Below are 16739 nucleotides of genomic sequence, written 5' to 3'. Positions count from 1 at the left end.
TCAGTTCTGCGGTGTCTGCTGAACAGCGCTTTGCCCTTCAGTCCTGTTCCTCAATTTTAGGTTGTCACTAAAACCTCTTTATTTTAAACACAGAAGGACTAAGTAGTTTGCGTTTGAGTTTGAAACGAGAGGTGTGGTGAGACACGGAGGTTTGAGGTTCTAGTGAGAGCAATCACCCTCGCAGCCTGTCTCTGAGCTGAGCCGGGAAGGAAGAGAAGCCAGTGGACTGGAAATCTCAGTGAGTTGGAAGACTGTTTAAGGTAAGTGTGGAGAAGGAGAAAAGCTTTTGATCAAAATTTAAGATTTCTAAGACAGTACAGTTTTAGGAAATCAGAAATTATACAGTGCAATCCATATAAGTGATTTACTAAAAGAGAGTAAAATTGAATTTGAGAAAAAGATGAAGGATTTTATAAATATAAATTGATTGTAATATGAATTTTAAGTTCTACCTGTAACTACTTCATTTTTATAAGTCATTTTGTAATCAAGATTTCTGTAATTATGTCCAGAAGTAGTGGATGTCTGGTTGAGTTGAGGCAGACCTGCTAAACAGTGGTGGAGAAGAGGAGGTCAGGCAGAGCAGAAACAGAGTGAAGTACTGGGTGCTGTCGTTCTGAGGGGACATGCATGACAAATTGGTGCCTCTATAAAGTGTATGTGCCAGTTGGGAGGAAAGTCAATTAGCTATGGAACCTCCCAACCACACTGTGTTATTTACATTAGAATTTGCTTTCAACTGGGAGCAAATCCTTCCTACTCCTGAAACTGCTCCTTTTAGACTCACCAGAGTTGTTGTGGATGGGGTGGGCATTGCTGGTGGTGATGGTATCTTCAGAAGGTAAGCGATGTATAAGGTAAGGGAGAGCAGATGATTGTTGATGTCAAAATTATTTGGATAATCTGTTTCTATTACAGATTATAGAATTCATTGTGAGAATTATACATCTCAGTGCTTTCTGGTACTAAGGAAAGGACTGCAGGTGAAAATCATAATAGTTTCCCCTTCTTTCAGCTCACCTGGGACCTCACCAATATATCACATGCACTTCCTTACTAACCTCCTGTGAAAGCAGCCTGCCTTGACCTGAAGCGCCTCTGCTCTAACTAGCTTTATCTTTTTACTACTTGGAACTCCTGTGGGGTGCTCATCGTTGGGCATATAAACTGTCCCAAAGGAGCTTGTGATCCAACTCTAGTGTCTGTGAAAGGAAATTTGCAGTTCCCTGTCATTTTCCCTGCATAGTTCTATATACGCAGCTTTTAATGGGGCAGATTCTAGTCGAAATAAACTAATAATCACCATAGTAATTAATGACTGAAAGAAATCTTTGGTAGCATTGTATTATTCTTATATTCACATATATATTTTATTGAAGTATAGTTAATATATATTACATTAGTTTCAGGTGGTGCACAACATAGGGCTCTGACATTTATAGACCTACTAGATTTATCATCATCTGGTAGCTATAGATCAACATACAATATTATTACTGTATTATTATGATATTATTGGCTGTATCCCCTGTGCTGTTTATTATATCCCTGTGATTTATTTATTTTATAACTGCAAGTTTATTCCTCTTACTACCTTTCACCTTTTCATTCACTCCCTACTTTACCTTATAAGAACCATCAGTCTGTTTTTTGTATCTATGGGTCTCTTTCTGATTTGTTTCATTGATTTTTTTAGATTCCACATATAAGTAAAATCAGAGGGTATAAGTCTTTCTTTGACTGACTCATTTCACTAGTATAATATGTGTTAGGTCCATCTAACAGCTTTTGTTGCTGTTGATTGGGAGACATATCTGGAAAATATATTGCTTAGATTGATGTCAAAGAGATTTCTGCCTATGTTTTCTTCTAGGAGTTTTATGATTTTTAGGTCTTATATTTAAGTCTTTAATCCATTTTGAGTTTAGTTTTGTGTATGGTGTAAAATAGTTCTCCAGGGTTTTTTTGCACGTATCTGTCCTGTTTTCCCAATACAATTGAAGAGGCTGCCTTTTCCCCACTGTGTACCCTTGTCTCCTGCACTATGGATTAAGTGACCATAAAGTGTGGTTTATTTCTGGGTTCTCTATTCTGTTCCACTTAGACACATATTTGTATTCATTTTAAAAACATCTACTGAAAGCCCACTCAGCCAAGTACTATGCTCTTTGAGATCTTAATTTTGAAATTATTAATAAGAATAGTCTCAGTATACTACACATGAAGATGATACATAGATAGATAGATGATAAATAGATAGATAGATGATAGATGGATAAATGATAAATAGATGTTGAAAACACTGGTGTGTAAAAAAAGCCACATTTATAATGTGACTGTAGATGCTGTGAGAAAACCATGGAGGTTATGAGAAACTCTCAAGAAACCATTCCCCATTGTAGAGGTGAAGTATATTACAAGGAATTTTTTATTCTTCCACATGACAGATGGTATCTTGTCAGCAAGTCACTGATGTGAGGAGCAGTGCTTCAATGTGGTGAGATGATACCAGGCAGCAGGAAGGATGGGGTTGCACACATCAGTGAAGACTGCCTTGGAATGCCTGCAGTTCCCTCAAGTTTCTTACAGTGTTAGAGCATAGTAAGTCATTTCTACTTTTTAATATATAAATCAGTCCTTCTGCATCTTAGATATCTCTTTTGGTATGCACTGTGTTCAAAACAGATTCCATTTCGGGATTAAGAGAAATCAAGTTATCTTTTTTTCCCCTGCCAGATTCAGAACCATTTAGTCAGATACACGCACATCAACATCAGCATTTTTAGTGGAGGCACATGGCTGAGGAGTGAGGTCAGACTGGCTTGCTTCTGGGCCTCTCTGCTGTCCTAGCCTTGGGACAGCCACCAAGTGGGGCTATGAACCTGCAGATCACACAGGCTCCATCAGGCTCACTGCCTCATGTTAAATGGGGCAGAAAGGGAAGAAAGTCATCAAATTTCCGGTGTTTCCAACCCTGGCTCTTCCCAGTGAAAACTGTGTTCCAAAGGCAGTCATTGACCACCCTGGTAAAGGTAAAGGAGCTTTCCTCCTCAGGGAAACATGGAAAGTAGGGGATAGGCATAGCTCACTTACATTCTTTAGCTTTTCATTTGTTCAACCTGGTGGTGCTGGACCTGGCTGGACTTATTATCACCTGTACTGTCTTTAGAAAGATGCTGACTAAATTCAAATCAAACTTACAAGGATGTGTCAGGACATTTGTATTTTTAAAGAGCTCTCCTATTGTGCAGCCAGAGTTGAGAATCCCTGTCTTTAATTCACTGACATTAACCATTAAGCCTCCGATCAGATAATGAGGGTGAGACTGTATCCTGCATAGAGTGAAATTAGCAGTCTGTTAGGGGATCCTGGGTCCAACCTTAGAACCAAAGCCTTTTTATAGATCTTTGGAGTGCTGGTGGCATTATAGATTTGTGCTACAAAAGGGCTGCTGAAATGGACCCCAAGAGTATATTGACAATTTAAATACAAGACTCTACTATTCCAAATGCTGAATGAAATGCATTCAAATTATGCATTTCTCTTTCCTCTTTTCCATTTCAAATTATGTTACTACATATCAGTTATTACAGTTTGCCATTGGTTCTACAGTAAGAGCAAATGATAACCTGGATAACTACATAATGTAGAAATTAAAATCTAAAGTCAAATTGCCTTCCCTTTTTGTATTTAAGACAATAAGTCCAAACTTTTCTAATTAATTTAAGATCCAAAGAAGTTTACAATATTCCCCAATATTTTACTGTCTCAGTATCAGGCAGAAAGATTTTTTGCATGTGGGTAGATTTGGGTATCCTTCAGGAGCTGTGTGCTGAGTGAACACTTGCTGGAAGAGAGTCATTTCTTCAAGGCCTCAGAGATTTATTAGTCAAATGCCAGATTGTTCAGAGCTTCATTATTTAAAAGTAGTAGGATATCAAGTCAGAGGAGTAACAATGCCCAGGTCACCAAAGGGTTCCTACACCATCGTAAGGACTTTAGATTTTGCTGAGTGCGATGGAAACTACTGGAGGGTACTGAGTCTGAGAAGTGACTTTCATCTCTACATGCAATAACTGTGCACTTATAAGACCACCCTTTCATGGTTTGTGTATTTTGCAGTGATGTACCTGTAAATATTCCTCTGTGAATCTGTTCAAATTTACTGAAATAGTTTGATATGGTTGTGCCAGTCTTTCAGTGCCAGTTGAAGACTGTGCACCTTCAGCTCTAGGAGGGTGCTTTTCGATGGAAGCATGGGTCCCAGTCCTCCAGAATGCCATTCCAATCTCCTCTCTTGTATTCATTGCTTTTCCTCTTTTAGGTTTCATTGAGTCACCATCACTGTTTATGATGTAACATCAGTGAAAACATCTCTTTGCTTCCCACGGTCGTCTTTAAGAGAACTTTGACTTGGGTTCATTTCCCTTTCCCTCACAGCATATTTGTCCCTCCTGGCCTTCATGATTATTTTTCTTCACAATAGACCCTTCTATCCTTCAAGACTTTAACTAAGAAAATCTCTCCCTTTAACTCAATGGTTCTTAGCCAAGGGCAGTTTTGTCTCCTAGGGCATAATTGGTAAGTTGGCCTATCTGAAGACATTTTGGTTTTCATAATGGGTGACTAAGGTGATAAGGATACTGTCGATATGTACTTTGTTTTAGCCATGGAGGCCCCAAAATGTCCTGTGAATAGGACAGCCCTTACAACAATGAAAGATCTAGCTTTAAAATATCCATAGTGCAAAGATTAAGAAACGCTGCTTTAGCCTAATCAGTCTATATTCCCGCATTGTTTTCAGTCAACCACTTCTGCTCTGACAATAAGACCAGAGTATACTTTTCAAATTACTTTCTCCTTGATTCTAGAGTTTGCAAATCTAATTCCTAATACAAGCCCTTGGATTTAAAATAATGTATTTGTGTTTTTTCTCTACTTCAACCCAAGAAGACCCAATAATTTCTTTAAATTGAGGTATTAATTGTTGAATACTGTTCTCCTCTTTCATTTCTGATTATTTATTTGTGTCCCCTCTCTCTTTTTCTTGATGAGTCTGGTTAAAGGCTTGTCAATTTTATTTATCTTTTCAAAGGATCAGCTCCTGGATTTATTGATCCTTTAAATTGTTCTTTTAGTCTATACGTCATTTGATTCTACTCTGATCTTGTTTATTTCCTTCCTTCTACTCACTCTGGGCTTTGTTGTTATTCCTCCAGTTCTTATAGGGTTAGGTTGCTTACTTGAAATGTTTCTATCTTTTTTGAGATAGACCTGTATTGCTATGAACTTCCCTCTCAGGACTGCCTTTTCTGTGTCCCATGGGTTCTGGGCTGTTGTGTGTTCATTTTCATTTGTTTCCAGGAACTTTTTGATTTATTCCCTGATCTCATTGTTTATTCATTTATTATTTAGTAACATGTTATTCAGTTTCTATGGACCTAAAAGAACAACCTAAAAAAAAGTTCTTTTCTAGAACTTCTTTGAGGTTGGTTCCCAGTTTCAAGCCAGTATGATCTAAGAAAATATTTGATATGATTTCAATTTTCTTTAATTTGTTGAAGTTTGTTTTGTGTCCTACCATGTGGTCTATTTTTGAAAATATTCCATATGCATTTGAAAAGGTTTTATATTTTGCTTCTTTGGGGTGAAAGGTTCTGTATATATTAATTAGGTCCATTTGATCTAGAGCATCATTCAGTGCCACATTATCCTTGTTGATTCTTTGTTTGGAAGATCTGTCCATTGTCGACAGTGGGGTGTGTTGTTGTCATCTCTATCTTTATTGAAGTTGTCCAAGATTTTTCTTATGTATTTGGTTGCTCCTATGTTGGGTGCATTTATGGTTACAGTGTTTATATCTTCTTCATGGATTCTTCCCTTAAGTATTATAAAGTATCCTTCTCTGTCTCTTTTAATGGCCTCTGTTTTGAAATGTATTTTGTTTGATATAAGTATTGCTACCCTGACTTTTGTTTCCCTGTCCATTTGCTTAGAATACTTTCATCCAATCCTTCACTTTCAGTCTCTCAGGTTTTTTGTTCTGAGGTGGGTCTCTTGTAGACAACATATGTGCTGGTCATGTTTTCTTATCCTTTCAGCTACCCTACATCTTTTGATTGGAGCATTTAATCCATTTACATTGAAAGTTTTTACTGATAGAGACTTATTCATTGATATTTTTCTCTTTGTTGTTGTGTTCCTCTTTCACTCTTTTTCTTCATCTTCTTAAAGCAGTCCCTTTAGCTTGTCTTGCAGTTCTGGTGTGGTGGAGATGTATACTTTTAAACTTCTTTGGTCTGTAAAATTCTTTATTTCATTCTCCATTTTAAAGGAGAGCCTTGCTGGGTAGAGTAGTCTTTGTTGCAGGCCTTTCCTTTTCATTACTTGGAATATTTCTTGTCATTTCTTTCTAGCTTACAGTGTGTCTGTTGAGAAATCAGGTGCTAGCCTTATCCCTTGTGTGTTACTATTTGTTTCTCCCATTCTGCCCTTAAGATTTTCTCTTTGTCTTTGAATTTTGCTATTTTAATTATGATGTGTCTTGTGGAGTGGGCCTATTTGGGTTCCTCTTGATTAGAACCCTTTGTGCTTCTGAACTTGTATGAATTTTCCCCTCACAAAGTTAGAGAAGTTTTCTGTCATTTTATCAAATAGGCTTTCTATCCCTTGCTCCTTTTCTTCTCTTTCCGGTAGTCCTAGATTGTGAATGTTGTTATGTTTCATGTTGTCCTGAAGTTCCGTTAAACCAGGGGTGTCCAACCTGCAGCCCATGGGCCACATGTGCCCCCGGATGGCTACAAATGTAGCCCAATGCAAAATCGTAAATTTACTTAAAACACTTTGAGATTTTTTTTGGTGATTACATGCGACAATGTCACATAAAATAAACATATATGCTCTTGCTATTTGTACATATGTGTGGCTTCAGTTTTCTGGTTGTGTGTAGCTTCCAGTGTATTATCTTCCAAGCATAGATGGTAGAAGTAGCATCATCAGACATTACATGTGTATGGTGATTTAGTGAAGCTTGATTATCAGTAATATTTCAACTTACCATTGCAACCTTAGGCATTTAGTGTTATTTAGAAATCAGGTAAGCATTTTTATTTGATTGTTAAAGGTACTTCCATACCTCAGTGGTGACTCACATATTGCCCACCATGCTTAACAATCATCCCTCGGCCTCAACCTGCATTGGCAGCTGAGAGGGCTGCAGAAGGGCCCAAACCCTGCTTTCTATATTCTCATCAGTTAATTTTCAAAATAAAAGCAAATAAAGTCTCTTATCTATTATTATTTTTTTATCCCAGCATGGCTTCTACAGTGTCTCAAAAGTAAAAAGAACCCCCCCAAAAAGGAAAGTTATAGACGAAGGAAGATTATTCAATGAAAAGTAGACAGATGACTACTTTTTGTCAGGGCAAATAGGCATTGTGCTTAATTTCTCAGGAATTTGTGCAAGTTTTCAAAGACTATAATTTGAAAAAGCATTATATGCAAAAAACATACTGCCAAATTCAATGTGTGTGAAGGATTGGGTCATAAAAACAAAAGAGTAGAACTGGAAAAAAGTCTGTCCAACAAAATTTTTTTCAAAAAGTTATAACTTGGGCAGATTCCATTGTAAAAGCTAGTTATGTGGTAGCATATCTAATAGCAAAAATATCAAAACCATTTACTGATGGTGAGTTAATTAATCAATGTAGAGAAAACATGGCAGATATAATTTGCCCTGAAAAAAAAAAGGGGCGGGGGATATTTCTAAAATCAGTTTTTCTCACCAGAGTACAGCCAGGTGAATTGAAGAAACTAAAAAATCTATTGTAAGAAGTTTGGAGAGTAAAGCTGATAATTTTCAATTTTATGGTTTGGCGATGGGTGACAGCACTGATGCTACAGACATGGCTCAACTTGCCATTTTTATTACAGGTATTGATGACGAATATAATGTCACTGAAGAAATGGCTTCTTTAGTTCCATTAATAAAGACACAACCAAATCCAGAGATTTATACAAAGCAGTAAAAAAACATGTTCAAGTGATTTTCTTTGTCCATCGTCAACAAATCTGGTATAGTTACTGATGGTGCCCCAGCAATGGTAGGTAAAACACAAAAGATGATGCAATTACCAACCAAAACGCATGTTTGATGAAGTACCATTGCCTAGTACAGCCAGGAAATTTATGCACAGAATGTTTAAAAATGGATAATGATATGCAAATCATCATCAAGATTGTGAATCTCATAAGAGCCAAGTGATTGAATCATCACCAATTCCAGGACTTCCTTAAAAGTATTGATGCTGACTATGTTGACATCATGTACTTTTTGGAAGTAAGATGGGTAAGCTGAGGTGAAATGTTGAAAAGATTTTATGATTTGCAACATTTTATCAAGTCATTTATGGTACCAAAAAACAAACTTATACTGGAACTTAATGATGAAAACTAGCTTACAGAGTTAGTATTTTTTGTGGATTTAAGTCCTCATTTAAATGAGTTAAACATGCATCTTCAAATTGAAAATGCACTTATCAATACCATGTTTTATACCATAACAGCATTTCAAATAAAACTGAAATTATGGCAAGCTCAAATGAACTCAAACAATGTTATACATTTTTACACATTGGCTAAACACAGTCCTGTGAGCAGCAAAAAAATATGGAGCCTTGCCTTTCAATTTGATACAAGAGTTTGAAAACAGATTTCAAGATTTGGGGGCAAATAATATTTTGCTATATTTGTGACTTCATATTCAGTCTACATAAATATGTTGCCTGACAATTGTCAAATGAAATGTATTCAGCTGCAATCTAACATTCCACTTAAAGAAAAATTTGACCATGTCTCTTCACTGGACTTTTATAGGTCCTATCTTCCCAGACACAATTATACCTTTCTTTACAATCATTCCTTATTCATGCCACCACTATTTGGCAGCACCTACATTTGTGAGCAACTATTTTCAAGAATGAAACACATTAAAGGTAAAATTGGAACCAAAATATCTGATGAGCACCATGAGATCTGACTGAAGATTGCAACTACTTCTATCAAACCAGATATTGATGACTAGTTTCTCACCTACAATGTCAAACATCACACAAGTTTTATGTTGCCCTCTTTCCTTTTACTTTTATAATAAAAATGTAAAAAATCAAAAGTTTTATTACTTAGATACATGCATTTTCTATATTAGTGATCACAAATATGGGACCTGCTCAATGATTTAAAAAGTTTATCAAAAGAGCTGATGCATAATTAGGGTTACTATGTGAGGACTTTTTTGCTTATGTGTGGGGACAGACGTCACAAAAATTTTGCAAAACCGTCTTTTTGCCCATAGGTTTTTGTTAGTGTTTGTGTATTTATGTGTGGCCCAAGACAACTCTTCTTATTTCAGTGGAACCCAGAGATGCCAAAAGGTTGGACATCCCTGCCTTACACTATCTTCCTATTTTTTTTTAGTCTATTTTCATTTTTTTGCTTTGCCCAGGTATTTCTTTCTACACTGTTTTCCAGTTTGCTGATTCAATACTCTGCTTTATGCAACCTGCTTGCAATTCTTTCTAGTACATATATTTTTAATTTCAGAATTGTGTTCTTCATTTCTTCCTGGTTCTTGTTTATAGTTTCTATTTCCTTTTTCATGTAGTTCCCATTCAGTTTCTTGTAGTTGTCACTGAGTTTCTTGAGCATCCTTAAAACCATTTATTTGAATTCTATGTCTGATAGATTGTTTGCCTCAATTTCATTTAGCTCTTTCTCTGGGGATTCTTCCATTCCATTCAATTGGGGATTCTTTCTTTGTCTCCCCATTTTAGCTGACTCTTTGTTTGTTTGTGCATCTCAGGATGCTCTGCTTTGCCTGCCTGCCTTCATGGGATGGACTTCTATGGTAGGAGTTCTAGGGACTCAGTGGTGCAGTCCCTTTGATCTCCTTTTCAGGATGCTCTAGGGTTACCTTTTATTCATTTTGTGTGCTCACTCTTGTTATACTTGGGCTTTGCTTGTTGGAGGTTCATTTGTTGGTGGCTTCTCCCCTCCAGCTGGCTTACTGATAGTCACAACTCCCACTGTGTCTTGTATGCTATTATACAGATATTGGTTAACAAAGCAATATTATAAGAAAACCAAAACCACAGAGGCAGAAGCCCCCCTCCCAGCACATCAGCAAATATAAACTGCAATTCAGCAAAGATTAATAAAGGTGGAGAGAAATTAAGAATGTTATAATATAGAACAAAGGGAATATGAGGTGACTGAGAGAGCAAAAAATAATTTTGAGTAGGAAGGGGAGAAAGAATTGATAGGAATAGAAGATACAAATGAGGTGAGAAAAGAGAGAACAAAATTGGTATGTAAGTAAAACATGATAGGACAATGACAAAAATGGAGTAAGAAAAGGGAAGAGTATACTATGAGGTCTGAAGTAAAATTTAAAAAGTTGAACCAATGGGAAAAAAATTGCAGAATACATACAGCAAGGTCAATAGCAATGACAGCTGAATGGTAATTAATAGAAGTGGAAAGGGAATAAGAATATTGTACAAAAATGTGAATATGAGATGTCTACAGTAAAGAAAAATGATTCTGAGAGCATGAGGGAAGGAAACTAATAAGAGTAAGGAGTAAAGCCCAAGCTAAAAAAGAAAAAAATTAAAATTCCTAATGCAACTGATAAAGGGTAAAGGGGAAGGCAAAACAGAGTAAGACAGGGAAGGTGTCCTATAAGATTTAAAGTACAAGCAAATAGGAGTTTGCTGGAGAAGAATAGCCGTAACTATGGAATCCCCACCCAACTAGCCACAACTTATAAAGGTGGAGAGGGAATAAGACTTCTCATACCAGAGAGAAAAAGAATGTAAGCTGACTTAAGGAAGGAAGAATGCTTTTGCAAGGATAGGTAGTGGAGAGATAGTGAGAGTAATGAATAGGAACAAACATGGCATAGCATGGGAGAAAATAATCTTTACAACAACAGTAAGAAAGGTCAGGAAGATGGCAAAATGGAGTAAGACCAGAAAAGGATGCTATGTGAGATCTGGAATAGCAATAATAAGAAATATGTATATATTCTGAATAAAAAGAATAAAAAATAAAAGACCAAGAGTAGTGAGTTAGTTGGAATATTCATGAAGCAAAAAGAGAGAGATTAAAAGGCTACGTGAACAGGAAAAAAAGAAAGAAAAAAACATGCAATTTCTGAGGAAGAGTAAGGTGAAATTCATCTCAGTTATTGGTGTTTGCCTTCTAAATTCTTTCTAGATCCATCTCTGGGTTTATCAGCTCAAGGTCCCAGGGGGTGGTGGGTACAACTTCTGGTAACACCATCTGTATCTCCTTTACTGCCTCTAGAGGGAGCTTCTGTAGCAATCAAGAGGGTGAGGCTGTTGTGCCTGCCCTGGGAGGCACTGTTCAATCTTCTGGGAAAATTGTGGATGCATTCCCCTGCCCCTACCCTTACCATTCTAATCTGTCCTAATTTATTTCCAATAATGTATAATTTCTGATTAAACAGCTGTCCATTTCATGGGGTTGGGGAGGGAGGGGACAATATGTAAGAGTGTCAGCTCTTTTCCTGCTTAGTATAGACTGCAGTTCTGTGTGCCAGCTGAAGCTGAGCAGTACCCTGAATCCCGCTGGTGGCACACTTTCTGAACTGCCTCTTTTGATGGCCTCAGTGAAGTAGGGCCCTAGTACCCAGTGTACTTTGTCACCCTGTGGGTAGTTCGAAATGGGTCCTTTTAAGTGTTCATCTTGCTGTCTTACTCTTGCAAAAATGCCCCCTGCAGGTTATAAAACCTGCCTAGCCAGTTTTGCATCTCTTTCTTTCTCCTGCTGGTGGGGGTTGGGCTCAATCTTCTCTTCCCAGAGGTGCACCCAAGGAAGGAGACCCAGTCTGAACTCCAACAATCTCAGATGCACAATTGCCAGCTCACTGCCCTCACAGCACTCTGCAGCCTGAACTCTCCACTCTGCACCACTGCCCCGGGGCTGGGGCCAAGAAACAGTCTCAATTTGCACCCCTTTGATCTATCTGCCCAGGTGCACTTAGTGGGAGCAAATCACACCCACAATCCTCCCTCTTTGTTGGCCAGACAGCTGCACACAAGGGGTCTCTGTCCAGCATGCTTCATCTCCCCTTTATAAAAAAAGTCTCTCTGGGCACTCCCACTGCAGCACCAAGCCACTGCACAGTTTTCACACACTCTACCTCTCCAAAAAGTCAAGAGTCTATCTCAGTCACAGCCTGTTGCAGCCCCCCTTTTCCCCCTAGCTCCAGGTGCAAACCATACCTATCTCACTCTCTGGTACTGTCCTGGTCAGCATCCACTGCCACAGGTAGGGTGAGCCGCTAACTGTGCGTGGGGGGGGGGGCTATTTCTCCCCAATGATTCTGTATATCCAAGTTGCTCCCAGACAAGTCTGGGAGTTCCCCACCCTGAGAGGGCATGGAGCCACTGGGCTGCTATGTGACCAGGCTATCTACAAATGCTGGTGCTGTGGGAGCCGGATGCTGGTACAGTGCCTGGGAACTTTCCCCTTCCACCTATAAAACCTCCTTACCCCCTGTTTTGAACTGCCCTCTGTACACTTTGGCTTCCAGATTTCATGAGCAGCCAAGATTCTGTTGACTATCCACTCTGTTTTTCAGCAGATCAACTAAGTGTCCAAGTTGGGTGCAAGAACAAGTGGGCTTCGCTCCCACCTACTTTGCCTCCATCTTTTGATGGCTGCCTATGTTTTCTTTTAGGATGTTATGGTTTTGGGTCTAATGTTTAGGTCTTTAATCCATTTTGAATTCATTCTCGTGTTCAGTGTAAAAAGGTGGTCTCATTTCATTTTTCTGCAACTATTTGTCCAATTTTCCCAACACCATTTATTGAATAAACTATCTTTAGTTCACTGTGTATGCTCACTTCCTCTGTCAAATATTAATTGATTATAAAGGTGTGCGTTTATTTCTGGGCTCTCCATTATGTTCCATGATCTATGTGTTTGTTTATATTTCAGTACCATGCTATTTAGATTACTATGGCCTTGTAGTATAGTTTCATATTAGATAGCATGATTCCTCCAAATTTGTTCTTCTTAGGATCACTGTTGCTACTTGGAGCCTTTTATAGTTCCATACAAATTTTTGAAATATTTGTTCTAGTTCTGTGAAATATGTTATTGGAGTTTGGGTAACAAGTGCATTGAATCTATAGATTGCTTTGGGTAGTCTTGTTTCTTTCTTCGGTGTCTTATAATTTTCTGAGTATAGCTCTTTACATCTTTGCTTAGGGTTATTCCTTGGTGTTTTATTCTTTTTTGTAGTAATTGTATATGGGGTTGTTTTCTGAATTTCTATTTCTGTTAGTTTGTTATTAGCATGTAAAAATTCTACTGATTTCTGTGTATTAATTTTGTATCCTCTTATTTTTCTGAATTCATTTATCAGTTTTAGTAGTTTCTTGGCAGGATTTTTTTGGGTTTTCTTCTTTTACTTTTTTTATTGTTGTTCAGTTACACTTGCCCCATTTCCCCCCATTACTCTCCTCTTCCCTACCAATCCCCCAACTCCCACATTCAATCCTCCCACCTGTTGTCTTTGTCCATGAGTTTTTCTCTATGTTTATTGACTTGACCCTTCCCCTTCTTTCCCCCATTATCTCCGTGCTCCCTCTCCTCTGGTTACTGTCAGTTTGTTCTTTATTTCCATGTATCTGGATCTCTTTTGCTTACTTGTTTGTTTGGTTGACTAGGTTCCACTTATAGTTGAGATCATATGGTGTTTGTTTTTCACCACCTGGCTTATTTCACTTAGCATGATACTCTCCAGTTCCATCCATGCTGTTGCAAAGGGTAGAAGCTCTTTCTTTCTTCTGCTGCATAGTATTTCATTGTGTAAATGTACCATGCCCAGGAAATAAACTCACCCTGACAAAAATGTCTCCCACCTGCAATCTCACAATCAGCAGCAAATGAACCAGTATTACTAAGGGTGTAAAGAGATTAAGACTATTATAAGAAAGAAGAACAAATATATGATAACCTACTGAAATAAAAATAATTTTAAGAAGGTAGAGAGAGGAATACTAGTAAGATTAGTGAATCGGAGCAATACAAGTAGAGATAGTAAAATTTACATCATAAATAAACAAGGGAATGAAGAAGGCAGAATGGATTAAGAGAAGGGGAGCATATAGAATTAGATTTAAACATAAATTAAAATAAAATAAAGAAAGTGGGAGAGAGAAAGAAAAAGGAAAATTGAAATCAAATGAATATTAAACAAATAGAAACCAAATTGGAGAGAAAGATCCACCACAGCATTATCAACAGCAAATGAGCTAAAATTAATACAGGTAGGATGGAAATAAGAGGAAAAAGGAAAGAAAGAAAAGCTTAAGAGATGTTTAGAGAAAGGGAAGGGATTTGAGGTTATAGAGTAAGAGCAAGTACTAAGAGTAAGGAACAAAAACCAGGCTAAGACAAAGAAAAATTAAAATTTGAGACAAAAAAAAGAGTAGAAGAGAATGGTAAAATTTGAGATTTAAAATACAAAATTAGTGAAGACCTAGAGATAAAATGAAAAAAATGTAATAACTTCCCTATCCACAACCAACTAGCACAGATTGCTAAAGTTAGAGAGAGAACATGGATATTTAGAGTGGGAAAAAGAATGTGAGTTGACCATTTACAAGAAAATTGGTTTTAAGAGGCTTGACAGGGGAGAAATATTAAGAGTGCAGAGGGAAACAAATTGTATCAAGAGAGAAAACAAAATTTGAAATGAAAATAATAAGAGGAATGTAGAAGATAAAATGAGGTGAGAGAAGGAAGGGTTCAAACTATGTAAATTGAAATGTAGTGTGAAATCTAGTGAATTAGTATGCACAAATTCAAAGGACAAAAAGTGAATGTTAAAAACCTATACAGGAAAGAAAATATCATAAATCACAGAGAAGACTACAGTGTTTTTTTCTTGGTATCATCCAGTATTTATCACTGTTTTGTTTTCTGGATCCACCTCTGGTGATTTCAGATGATGACCCCATCAAACCTTTGGCAGCCTGTTCAAGACTACCGGGAATCTACTGTCTGTGGCTGACTCCTTCAGTTGTTAATGTAGTCACTCTGCACTCTGCAGTCTGGCTTAAACACTACAGGGTGGGGCTAAATCCCTCCTGGGGCCCAGGCTATTGTTTCTCCTGTGGCTGCTGCTGCCCAGAGGGGAGGATCTGCCTGAGCACAACTGCTACTGTAGTATAGGGGATGACTCAGTATCGAGATTCTGGTGGCTACTCTCTCATTTCTCTCCCCAAAGCCTCTGTGCTCAGTCTCTCCTCAAGTGTCTCTAGTCCACTCTGCTGGCTCTCTCTTTGCCAGAGCCCAGGGTAAATGGCTACAAATGAAAATTTATGCAATGGTCCTTTAAACAGCAATTTGTGTCTCCAGTTGTCCACTTCTGGCAAAAAACAACCCTGCTGCTTTTTGCACGTGGTTATCTGTGTACTTTTCAGGCTGTGGTGTTCTAGGCTGGGGAATCTCAGGGTTTAGACCCCACACTTCTTGGAGGGATCCAACTGGCCACTTCAATATCTCTCGGCACTTCGGCTGCCACCTGTGGACACCCAGCCAGCCCTCTCACATCTCCACCACACTCCCTACAAGTCATACTGTGCTCAGTCTGTTTCTTCTGTCTGTCCATGGTTATAAGGCTACTCCCTTGCTATTGTTCAGTTGTTCGTTCTGTGTGATTTCTCCACAATTTAGTTGTAGTTCCAGATTTGTCATGGGTGGAGATTAGTGTAACTTCCACTCCATCATCTACCACCTTGGGTCTAGCTTCTGTCATTATGTTTTTAAATAGGTTTTATTTCTTTTCTTCTCTTCTCCTTCCAGCCGCCCCCCATAATGTAAATATTGGTATGCTTGAAGCTTTCTAAGAAGCTCCTTACACTTTCCTCAGTTTTTTGGATTTCTTTTTTACTCTTTTGATAGGGTGTTTTCTGTTTCCTTATATTCTAAACCACTGATTTGATTCTCTGCTCCATGTACTTTCCTGTTGATTCCTTGTAATTTATTCTTCATTTCAGTTAGTGTGTCCTTCATTTCTAATTGGCTCTTTTTTATGATTTCCATGTCCTTTTTTATGCTGCTGAAGTTCTTACTAATTTCCTTGAGCATCCTTATAACTATTGTTTTGAATTCTGTATCTGTTAGTTTGCTTGTCTTTCATTTAGTTCTTTTTCTGGAGATTTCTCCTGTGCTTTCATTTGGGTCCTGTTCCTTTGTCTTCTCATTTTAGCTGCTTCCCTATGCTTGTTTCTGTGTATTAGGTTGAAATGCTATGACTTCCTGACTCAGTAGAGTGGCGTTATATTATAGATGTTGTTAGGCCAAGTGAAGCAACCTCCATGGTCACCAGAGCTGGTTGCTCTTGGTGTGCCTCCATTATAGTTGAGCCTTGATTGCTGTTGGCACACCTCTAGTAGTTATTAACCCCCAGGCTGATTGGCTGTGAGGACCAGCTTGAATATGACAGGAGAGCTAGTGTGCAGAGGCCAACCCCACAGAGCAGGACTTGCCTCAGTGGGCTTTTGATGCCTATCCAAGTCTTCCACTTGAATGTGTCACTTGTGAAAATTATTGGGTTGTAATCTGTCATGGTCCGAATTGGTCCACCAGAGGCATTGGGTCTAAGGCCTCAGAGGTGCACGGTCAGCCACTGCCTGTGCCCT

The sequence above is a fragment of the Artibeus jamaicensis genome, unplaced genomic scaffold (genome assembly GCF_021234435.1).
Source record: "Artibeus jamaicensis isolate MK-2021 breed Jamaican fruit bat unplaced genomic scaffold, CSHL_Jam_final contig_64, whole genome shotgun sequence".
Lineage (NCBI taxonomy): Eukaryota > Metazoa > Chordata > Mammalia > Chiroptera > Phyllostomidae > Artibeus > Artibeus jamaicensis.
The sequence above is the reverse complement of the archived record's forward strand: the minus strand, read 5'-3'. Positions refer to the sequence as shown.